A 12,436-nucleotide genomic window follows, 5' to 3' on the forward strand; every position below is an offset into this window, starting at 1 on the left:
ATGCCAGGTTACGACTTAATAACTGGAGAGATTCTACAGGAGCTCCCAAGAAAAGCAATTGTGAAGCTATGCCATCTCTTCAACGCTTCATTCCAATTGAAATAGGTGCCAAGTTTCTGGAAGGTAGCCGATGTCATCATGATACCAAAACCTGGAAAGCCACCACATGATGTAACCTCGTATAGGCCAATTCACTACTGCCAGTAATATCAAAATTATTTGAGAAACTTCTACTGAAAAGATTGAAGCCTTATCTGGACGATAATGGATTAATACCAACCCATCAATTCGGATTTCGAGATAAACATAGTACAATAGATCAGGTGCACAGAATAACAAATATTATTGAAAATACATTGGAGGAAAGAAAGTTTGCTCTGCAATTTTCCTTGATGTAGCACAGGCTTTTGACAAAGTATGGCATTCGGGATTGTGCTACAAAATGAACCAGTTATTACCAACAGAATACAATCTGATACTGAAATCATATCTTCAAGATCGTTATTTCAGAATGAAACAAGATGATGCTTTTTCATCTCTCAGAGGAATCAGGGCTGGAGTTCCTCAAGGAAGTGTGCTGGGTCCCCTCTTGTACCTCCTATACACATCTGATATACCTCAACCCGAAAACGTAACAGTAGCAACATTTGCTGATGACGCAGCAGTTTTATCAGTTGGTGAAACTGTTGAAGTTTCTACAGAGAAATTGCAGGTGGCAGTCAACAGAATCAATGTTTGGACAAAACACTGGCTTATAAAATTGAATGAAGCAAAATCAGTTCAAGTCAACTTTACAAACAGAAGAGTTCAATATATCCCCTTAACACTCAATGGGAATATTGTACCCTACTCCAACACTGCAAAATATCTAGGCATGACGCTGGATGCCAAGCTTAGATGGAAGGAGCATGTGAAGAAGAAAAGAGAACAACTTGGCATAAAATTCAAGAAAATGTACTGGCTACTTGGGAGGACATCAAAGTTGTCAAATTATAACAAATTGCTTCTCTACAAGCAGATTCTCAAGCCGGTGTGGACCTACGGAATTCAACTCTGGGGCTGCACCCGACCATCCAATATCGACATCATCCAGTGCTTCCAGAACAAAGTACTCAGAAGTTGTGTAGACGCTCCTTGGTATATCAGGAACTCTGATCTCCACCGCGACCTGGGAGTGGCGACAGTCATCAGTGAAATCCAAAGATTTGCAGAAAAACATGAGAAAAGACTTCATCAACATGTGAACGTGGAAGCAATCCAGCTGCTCAACGTGCATGTAGTAAGAAGACTGCAACACAGAAAGCCACACGAATTAGTTTAGTGCTTGAGTGTTCAATTGGAAGTGCAAAGGCAGAATACTGTATCCTTTTATGCTAAAAATAATCTTTATTTAATCCTTGACCAATATAGAAGGCTTAACCAATGGGTTTTACCTTCACAAACAATATTCTTATCAATTTATGTCAAAATAGAATGACTTATTAGTCTTTAACTAGGTGCTATAAAAATCAAGAAAAAAAAACTTCTATGTTGAATTCGCTTGGAAACTATTAATTAGCTCAAACAACAATATTAATGATAATATTATAATATCAATTTGTAAAAAATATAAAAACCAATAGTTTACCTTCAATAGTGGGTTTGACAAAGGTACATAACATATTCCCATTATAGAAATTACAATTTCACACAAAAAATAAACTGACAATACTTGCAAAGGAAAAATAAGTAGGACAGAATTTATATATCGAGGAATAATTTCTCCCCTCCACCAATACAAGCACTGTCACCCAGACTTAGCTGAGTCATATCAGCACATGAATAAGCAAAATGAATAAATGCTCTCTTCGTCTTCTTCATCTTTCTCTCTAAACGTCAAAACTTATTTGTTAAGTTTAAGAAAAGGGAAATGATTCTTGATTAATTATCAAAATTCGTTTCAAATTGAACTTGATAGTTGATAACTTACTTGAAAACTTTGTAAAAATCACAAAACAAATCTGCAAACTAACAACAAAGACAAGCTTTTGATTCAGAAGCTTTATAAAATGAAAGATCCTAAAAAGATATTATATTTTGAACTATCAGTTCTCCAGATGAACACATCCAAAGACAAAATTTTGGTGAGATATGTTTCAATAAAACTTGCATAACTTCAGAAATATTAAAGCTACAACAATTTTTTTCATATGAAATAACACAGAAAAATAAACAGAAGGCAATGGTGCCAAAATTAAAAAATCGACAAATTTGAGTTTTGAAGGTATATTGCTTGCCTTAAACTGTTGGTTTGGTGTTTGGTGAAATCGGGCCTTAGTGGGGTTTCACACCAAAGCTCGGCTGGGCCGTTCCGAGCCGAGCAGAATCTGCTTGCGCGCTAACTATGCAGGATCAAGATGGTAGCATTCAAATGAATGCCTGGCGATGCCGAGCAGTGCCGGGCCGAGCCGAGCGTATTGTGCAGTTGGCTTGACGGCCGACTCGGGCGTTTTCGGCCAAGTGGATTCTGCCTCCTTTCAGTTTAGTTCGATCTTCCCACTTAGTGAGTTGTGCAATATTTTGCATTTTTTACTTAAAAAATGTCTTAAAAAGTGAATCGGCAATCGGCGAACCGTTGACCAATAATACAATAGACACAGCTTGAGTGTAGTTGTGGAGCAAACACGAATTGGGTGTGTGATGTCACATGAGAGAGAGACTTTGAACTACAAACCATTATGTTATGTTGTGTTCCAATTTTTTTCAGGGCTTTCTTAAGCCGATAATAATTTGCTTCTTTGTGACAATCTATGAACAAGTATGAATAGATTTGAAATTTGGCAGCATAAAGGTAAATTACATTTATCTTTCAGGAATCTATATTTCGAAAATCGTGAATTTTTTAAAGTGCATTAATAAAGGCAGTGATCTGGCTATTTATTATGATTGATAATAATAATTTCAAAAAATCTAAGTATATTACAATCAGAATTAATGTTAGGCCTACAAAAAGTACAATCTTCATGGAGATGTATGCCCGGTTTGTTAGATTCCAGTTCGTTTATTCCTTGGTTAACTAATCCACCAACGAAATAGGCCTGTGATAAAATTCTATTGGTGGATAAGTTAACCAAGGCATCAACTAACTGGAGTCTATGGAGTCGAGGTATGACCTTGAGGTTGTGAATGAAAGTCATACATAATTTCGCTCCTGGGTTTTGGAAGATTTTGTGTTATAAATAGTCACGGATAAGTACAAATTTTGTATTAATTTCATTATTAATTGTTTCTTGATCACGTTTTATCATTTTGTTTTAGATTTTAATTCTTAATTCTATTTTATAAGCCAAACATCGTTTAGAGGTTATTTTGAGGTTAGGTTTTCGAGAATTAAAAATAAACATAGATAGTTTACTTGACTAAAATTATAACCAAATTAAAATCCTATCATTTATAAATCAATTATTATTATTGCAAGTAATATAATTTCCTAGATAGGGAGATGAGCTCAAGTAGAACACCGAAGGTTATTAATAGAAATGTACACATAGCGGGAGTACTTACGCGTTCCCAAAACCAAAATTCAAAAACGCCAAAACCAAAAACCCCAGTTCCTCAAACTACTTTAGCAGAAAAAGTTGCTCAACTACAAAGTAGCCACACTAATTTAAAAAACCAATTAGAAGTAACTCTAAAAACGTCTGAGGAAGAAAGGTTAGGGATGGTAGAAGAAATTAAATCTTTGGAACTGATTATAAAATTACAAGATGAAGACCATAAAAAAGAAATACTAAATCTAAAAAATCAATGTAGTCTAATGTCGGAGGAAATAAAGAAACTAAAATCTAAATTGATAATACTAAATGTATGATAGAACCTCCGTCCAAATGCAAAAAAATAGAATCTAACCTAAATGATGGGAAATGCTCTGAAAATGGTCGAAATAAAATGTACAGTGAGGTTTTGAAGACAGCAACCAAAAATATAGCTGAGGGAAATAAGATAGGAAAGGGAGAGTTCTGCTACTGACGTCCAGTCATGGACGTGATTGCAGTGATCTCCTTGATAAAAGATTGAAAAATAAATTTGATGTCCAATGTTTTTTCAAGCCAAGTGCATCAATTAATGCAGTTGTAGAGTCAGCCAGGGAACAAACTAAAGACTTTGATGAAAATGACTATCTAATTGTACTGGGTGGCTCAAATAATATAAATGAACCTAACTTGAATCATCTTCCTCAAGTAACAGAAAAAATCAAGGAAATTGTGCCACTCAGCAAAAAAACAAACTTAATAATAAGTACTATTCCTAATAGGTTTGATAGGCCAGAATTAAATGGAGCAATCAATTCGACAAACAAATCAATCCATAATACAATCAACAGCCTAAAAAATAAGAATTCTAAACAACTGGGGATTTGTTTTCTAAATGAAAGGCTGAAAAGACATAACTTCACTAATCATGGGTTGCATCTAAATCGATCTGGCAAAGTAATCTTTTGTAATAGATTGGCAGAGCTGATTGAAAGCCGTTTGCAATCCTCTGGTTTAAAAACAGTCAAAAAACAAATAACGATTTTTTAGTAAATTGGCTCAAAACAGGGAAAGGGAAATAGCTACAAATGCTAGAGATAGAGTAGCACAAGATGGTAAGGTTTTTAGTATTTATCATCAAAATATTCAGTATCTTCGCAACAAAATTGACAGATTAGAAGTATTTCTCATTGTTATTTTCACAGAGCATGGCTTAAAAATAAAGGAAATAAATCAAGTTAGGATTCCAGGCTATTCACTGAGATCAGAATTTTGTAGAATAGCTCATAGAAGTGGTGGTGTATGTATATTCACTAGCAATGCTAAACATACCCAAACTTATGAACTGGATTTTGTTAAGAGATTTTCTGTTGAGATGGATTTAGAGGTGACGGGACTAAGGTTAAAAATTGATGATCGATTTGAGGTAGCAGTGTTAGGTATCAAAAATCATTTGGTGTCACCAAATGGAGACTGGCAAAAATTTTGTGAGCTGCTCCATACACTTTTGGAAATTACAACCGCTCATTTCACAATGTTATAGTAGTAGGAGATTTCAATACCGATTTTGCCAGGCAGGATAAAATGACAGAGGATATTAGAGATATTTGTAACTTTTTCAATAAGTATTATCAACAGGTTGCATATAATCTCCAAAAGTCACTGAACACTAATACTATAATACAACTACATTAAATTCTGAGCCAATTGAAAAGGTATTTAAATCCATCCATTATCAGAGATGAGTTGTCAAGAATAATAAAAAATTTGAATAACAAAAAAACAGTAGGATTGGATGGGGTCTCAAGCAAAATTTTAAAAGAATGTGAAAATGAATTACTGGACCCTTTATTGCATCTCCTTAATACTTCACTAGAGCAGGGTATTTTCCCTGATGATCTGAAACAAGGAAAAATTTTGCCAATTTTCAAGAGTTGAAAATTATAGACCCATTAGTATTCTAAATGTAATAAGTAAAATTTTTGAAAGAGTAGTTTTAAATAGGCTATTGATGCACCTGGAAGAAATTAATTTCATATGTGATGAACAGCATGGGTTCCAGAAAGGGAAATCTACTAAGACTGCAATAGTATCCCTTGTTGAAAGACTAATAGATATAATAGATTCAGGTGAGAAGGCAGCCGCAATATTTCTTGATTTATCCAAAGCTTTTGATTGTGTGAACCATAGAATATTATTGGAAATACTAAAAACTGTAGGTGTGAATGGTATAGAACTAAAATGGTTTGAATCATATCTAATAGGTAGAAACCAGTGTGTTGAGCTTACCAAGGTGGATGGGAATGAAATAGTAAAAATTAAATCTCTAAAAATGGAGGTCCAGGCTGGAGTACCTCAAGGCTCAATTCTGGGTCCCTTACTGTTTCTGTTGTATGTGAACCAATTACCAAAAGAGTTAAAAGATCACAGAGCTCTGTTGTTTGCTGATGACACATCGCTTATCTTTAACAATTATTTATTAGATAGTCTAGAAATAAATGCTTTTACTGGAGTACAGTCAATTGTCCAATTCTTGAAGCAAAGGCAATTAACAATAAATAGTAAGAAATGTCAATTCCTACAATTCAAAAGTAAATATAATTCAGTAGAGGATAGAGAAATAAATGTGTTTGTAGAGGAAAATGAATTAGACCAAGAAGAGAAAGTACCTAGCATTCTTGGGAATTTTATTGGACAGGAAATTAACATGGCATCCTTACATTGAGAGGATATGTAATAAGATATCATCTGGGGTATTTGTCCTGCGGCAGCTTGCTAGGCTGAATGATAAAAAACTACTGTTAACTGCTTACCATGGACTTATACTATCTCATATTAGGTATGCTATTTTAGTATGGGGTAATTCATCTCAACAAAATATGGACAGGGTGTTTAAGATTCAAAAGAAGGCACTCAGATGTATAGAGAAAGTGAATAGGTTAGACTCTTGTAGGCCTTTATTTAAAAAGCTTGGTCTATTAACTGTGCCATCTTTGTATGTATATGAAGTTGTAATGCATGTGAAAACGAGTGGTGTGATCCAGAATTCAGATGTTCATGAGTATAATACGCGAAACAGAGCAGATTATCATATAATGGGTCACAATAGTAGGTTATTTGAACAAAAACCAGATTATATTGGTAGGAAATTTTATAACAAGCTACCTCAAATCTTGAAAAGTAATGATGATTTGAAGATTTTCAAAAACAAATTAAAAAATATTTATTTGATAGAGCTTTTTATAGTGTACAAGAATTCCTTTCAAACCTAAACTAGGTTGAACTACTTAGTGTTAGAATATTAGTATATAACATGACTTGTCTTATACTCCATGACTGGAGTCTTTAGGATGTAATCTTAAAAAAAAAAAAAAAATTATTTTACGGTTTTAAGTGATTAGTGAGTGTTATTTTGTTATTCAGTTTGGTTTGTAAGCAAATTCGTCTGACAAACCGGGCAGTAGACTGTTAATCCACTCAACTAACAAAAATAAGAAATAAAAGACAGAGTTCACTGGTTTCAAAAACCTTCCATTACCAACTTTGCTTATAAGCAACGCCAACTTAAAATCATGATTACTACAGTTAGCATGGTACTATGTGCTTTATCTACCATAGTTTCTTATAAGCAACATGTTAGTTAACTATTCTATCACCAGAGACCAGCACTTTCCACAATAGCATTGAATAATTCGCGAAATCGGTTTTCATGTCCGCCACTATCACAGCCTTCAAAATCCTCGATGTTTCATGAAGTATATAAATACATAGAATTGACATTTTTCGAATTGAAAAATATTTTTCCATTTTTTATTACTTGATTGATTTCATTGTATAAGAGAGATTTACATGATAGAATCAAGTGTTATATGAGAAAAATAGCTTTTATGTGATGTTGCTTGAGAGCAACAATGGGCGATAGAAGGCATAGCAAACTAAATTGAGGTTACCCAAGTAGCGAAACAATATTGTCTTAATATTGGAAGGAATGTTTCCCCAATATTGTTTAATATATTGTAAATGCTGGTCAATGTTGTCAAAATACTCTGACAATATCTTTATGAAACCTTTAATATTTTTTTGAAAATATTATAGCAATGTTGGTACATATTGCTAAGACATTTTGACAAAATATTGGAAAATATTGTCACAATATTGCAAAACATTTTTAAAAAATATTATCTGAATATTGTGACAAAAATTATCACAACATTGTTCAATGTGTTGGAAATGTTGGTCAATGTTGTCAAAATACTCTGACAATATGTTCATGAAACCTTTAATATTTTTTTGAAAATATTACAGCAATGTTGGTACATATTGCTAAGATATTTTGACAAAATATTGTCACAATATTGCAAAACATTTTGCACTTGATGAAGATGAAATTATCTATGTTCACGGCGCAATTGAACTTTATCATCAATCAATTGAATCTCTTGATCAAAAAATTCGGCAATTCTTCAACGGATTTTGGGGATTGAAAATATCTTTTTTTTTCAAAAAGTTAATGTTTTATTGGAATACTAAATAATTAAATTATCATACTATTTTATATGAGTAGCCTACAGTTGTGAAAAATATTACTTGATTACTGTGTGGTAAATAGGGTGTAAATTTGAAAGATTGAAATTGGCTTCATTTGATATTTTTTGCAAATTTTTGACAAAAGAAGTTTTTTCTTCTGTCAAATTCACTAGAGTTTGCGATGTTGTTGATAATTACATTCCCATTTCAGAGACATTAATATCATCATGAAACGACTTCGAAATTAAAATAATTATTACATTAAAATGTACCTTACAATTTAACTTATCATTGTGCTTTTAAGAAAATTAGGTTGCAACAGCAAGGAAACTCAAACAGGACCATTAAAAATTAAAATTATGCAAAGGAAATCAGAATAATAGTGGATCATGAAGTTATAATTTATTTTTGTCAAAGATCTACCTTCAAACTCATAGGCTTAAAATTACTAAAATTCCTGCATACAACATATTATTATCAATTGTATTTTTATGCTTTATATTGAGTTACAATTTGAAAAATATAACATTGTAAAGGTGGGGAAAAAAATAAAATTAACTACATTCGGATATCTCTATTTAATACCTTGATTTTATAGTCATGATTCAAAATGTTGACATAAAATATAAAAAAAATCATGCCCCCCCAAAAATGTTGATGGCGCAAATTGCGCCATGCCCCCCCCCTTGTGGGCACCCCGGCGCCTTTGTGTAATGAAAAAACTTCTTTTTGTGTGGGTTGTTGTGCCGAATATTTTGATCAAGAGATTCAATTGATTGATGATAAAGTTCAATTGCGCCGTGAACATAGATAATTTGATCTTCATCAAGTGCAATATTTTATAAAATGTTTGGAAATAAAAGTCGCGTTGTCAATACATACATAGAAATGATACTCATGAATCATTCGTAAACAGTACAGGGGAAATACTTTCACCATTAGAAATATTCATTTGCCCCCATGCAAAGCCTATGGTAGTAATTGGAATACTGTGGATCCTTTCCTGCTCAAATCAAACATGTACTGTAGCCTACAGAAGAGTCACGACATGCCAATTGGAGAATTTTCTCATTTTCAATTGATATCTTCTCATTTACAGTTTACGATTTCTCAAATATAATTCACTATTGTCAATTACATGTGATGACTTCCCAAATACAATTGACTATTCTTATCTACATATATGGCATTCTCTCATTTATAAGTGACTATTCTCAAATACAATGATACTTTTAGCCCAGTCAATAAAGGTTTTTTTGATCCGAAAATTAAATAAAATCTGAATCTTTTACCATCGATAGAACCCTCCCAGAGGGTCATTCTCCCAAAAGTCCCAAGAAATCCCCTTGGAGCTTTCCCCCCTAGACCCCCTCAAAGTTGAAAAATGCAGGTAATCAAGGAAAATCAATTATCTCTGTACCCATTGATCGGAAACAGTTCTATTATATGCCATTCGATTTGTTACATTTTGAACTACAATTTTAGTTATATTCATTTTTTCAATAAAATTAACTTTTTTCTTGATAAAATAATATATATGTAAAAATTTAGGGGGCTTGCGATTTGATTTTTTTGTTTTCTTCTATTAACTTCAAAGCAAGTAGTTTTGAAGAAAAATGAGCCGAATAATTATGTAGCCACTCTCATTGCGAATCCATTGATGTATATTGTTATGTATTTGCGATTCGATATGACGCCATGGAAGATGAAACAGTCGACGCGGAACGGCGCGTCTGACTCTCTTAGCCATAGTAAACAGCAAACTGGAAATCAATTATCTCTGTAAACATTAATCGGAAAAAAATCTATCATATGTCATTCGATTCGTTAAATTGAGGACTACAATATTAGTTGGATTCATTTCCTCAATAAATCGAACAGTTTCCTTGATAAAATAATATAATGTAAAAATCTAGGGGTTTTTCGATTTGATTTTTTTGTTTTCTGTGATTAAATTCGAAGCAAGTAATTTTAAAGAGCAATGTGACGAATAATTATTGTAGCCACATTCATTGCGAATCCATTGATGTATATTGTTATGTATTTGCGATTCAAGTTGACGCTGTGGAAGGGGAAACAGCCGACGCGGCTGACTCCCTTCACCATAGTAAACAGAATAATACTGCTGTCTACATTGCATCTCATTTACACTATGGCGCTCGAAACAATTAATTTTGTCTATTGTTTTGACATGCGCTGTATATAGATTTTCACTTTTCAATATTCTAAAAATATATTACAATTTTCTTGATTTAACCATGCTCATGATAAAAATCAGGATTTCCTTGTTTGCTCACAGAATTTATTATATTAATTTGAAGTGTGCCTTCTCCATACGAGTCAGAGGTAACACAATTTGATAACTCTAGTTTCAGATATTGATGTTTTTCAACGTAGTTTCATGATATATTATGTGTCCGACTCCTTCATCTTATCCTTATTTTGTGAAAAATGAAGATTTAAAATTTCTTTTCATAGCTTTTCTTGTGCTTTATCTTGTTTCATCACTCTTGATAATTTAAACACTTGATAATGGAATGAATATCATCAGATCACGTGAACAAAAGAATAAAAGGGTGGGCCTACCTGAGATACCATATGATAACACTGTACTCCTGATAAGTTGAAAATTTTCAAGCTGAAAGTAGATTAATTTGTTGCACATTCGGTTCAAACATTAACAAATGTTACCAAATATTACCAATATTATCACATATAGTGAGAACGAATTACTCTGAAGCTTTCTATTCTCACTGAACATGAAGAGGCAATACCAAGCCAGAATCGCAGTTCCGTTCAAATCATATTATCAGAGCTTTCAAATTGATGCTATGTAACTATGGATGTTATCCCCATCTCACAATTTCCCTATTTATCCTTATCGTGATTCAGAATAAAGTAGTTGATCCTATAATCACAAAAATCAATGTACAGTACCTATAATAAATAGTAAAAATAACAAAATTTCTAGTAATAATGCAACTTTTTCTAGGTACGGATTTCAATGCTCATAAAATGACTTATCACATTCACAGGCAGAAATTCCAATAGTCATCATAATAGTAATTTAATGAAAATTGTTTGTATTGTACATTGTTCGACGTAAGATAAGCTACATCTTCAAGGTAATCAACGTATCTAGATTATCATGTTTATGAATGAAAGTGAGACTGTGATAGAAAATTAGTCAAACTGAAATATAAACATTATATACAATGCATATTTCTGATCAACTATAATTACAAATGATAGTATCAAGCCGAAATGAATTGAGCAACTGAATTTCAAAGTTACTATCCACTGTTCAAATCGCACTGTGATTTCATTTTACTTCCAAATGGATTGAATTGCCTCACTCTTCAACGTAACAATTATTGTAAAAAACCAGTAGAATGTGTACGTCATCCAAATAGCATTTGAATTTCAATTTTCAGATCATGAAATTCATGAAAAACTAATTCTTGAGAGAATATAGTGATGAATTGCAAACAGTGCAAGTAACATTGATACAAAGCGATACAATGAAAATCAACATCGATTAATTTAATACTGGACTTATCAAATTTATATTACCGTTAATTTATATTGTTTATAAAGCTTATAAAATGTAAACCAACATTTTAAATTTTCTCTACTGGAGCAAAACATCGATAGAAAATAAAGAAGAGCCCATTATAAGCACAATATACTTGTGTACTAGAATTCACTTGAACTAACTCATCACTTCAACCCTTCAATGATCACAATGAACTAGAATGCAATGATATTGATAATCAGGTATAATTTTCAAATAGTTTCACCCAACTGAATCTGTGAATGCTAAGTCATAAGAAATCATGTTCAAAAAATTGAATGCTTCAAATAGAACATGATCTTTGTTTTTGGTGCCCCAATCAAAATCAATTTCAATCAACATTAATCGACATAAAGAAAAGCTTCTGCCAACCTTGTGTAATGAATGACAAGATGCGAGTGGAGGTGAAAAATCGATATGTTAACAAAAATAATAGAAGATGATGAATCATCTTTCAATTAATCTTATACGGTAGGGTACTTTGTGGTTAAATGTGAAACACTTTCATGATTTTCCTACCTTTTATGCATGCTTACTCTTCCTTAATTTGTATGTTTGCATGGCTTTCATCTTTAGAATCTACTGAATTTTCATATTGGATTGTCTAAATAATGTAGATTCAACTAGTAAGAACGGAAGATAGGCTACTTTACAGAGAGAATCATAGAAAGTTTCAACTCAACAAGCCCAATGTATAAATTTTTTATGCCTCAGCCGCCATATATATTTTACTCAACTGAAGGTATATTATCAACCTGGCTTGGAGAATATTAACTGTAGAAAAATGCAAACTATGATTTTTCAGGAAATTGCCACTGTTAAC

Source organism: Nilaparvata lugens, chromosome 5, assembly GCF_014356525.2.
Source record: "Nilaparvata lugens isolate BPH chromosome 5, ASM1435652v1, whole genome shotgun sequence".
In the NCBI taxonomy this organism is placed as follows: Eukaryota; Metazoa; Arthropoda; class Insecta; order Hemiptera; family Delphacidae; genus Nilaparvata; species Nilaparvata lugens.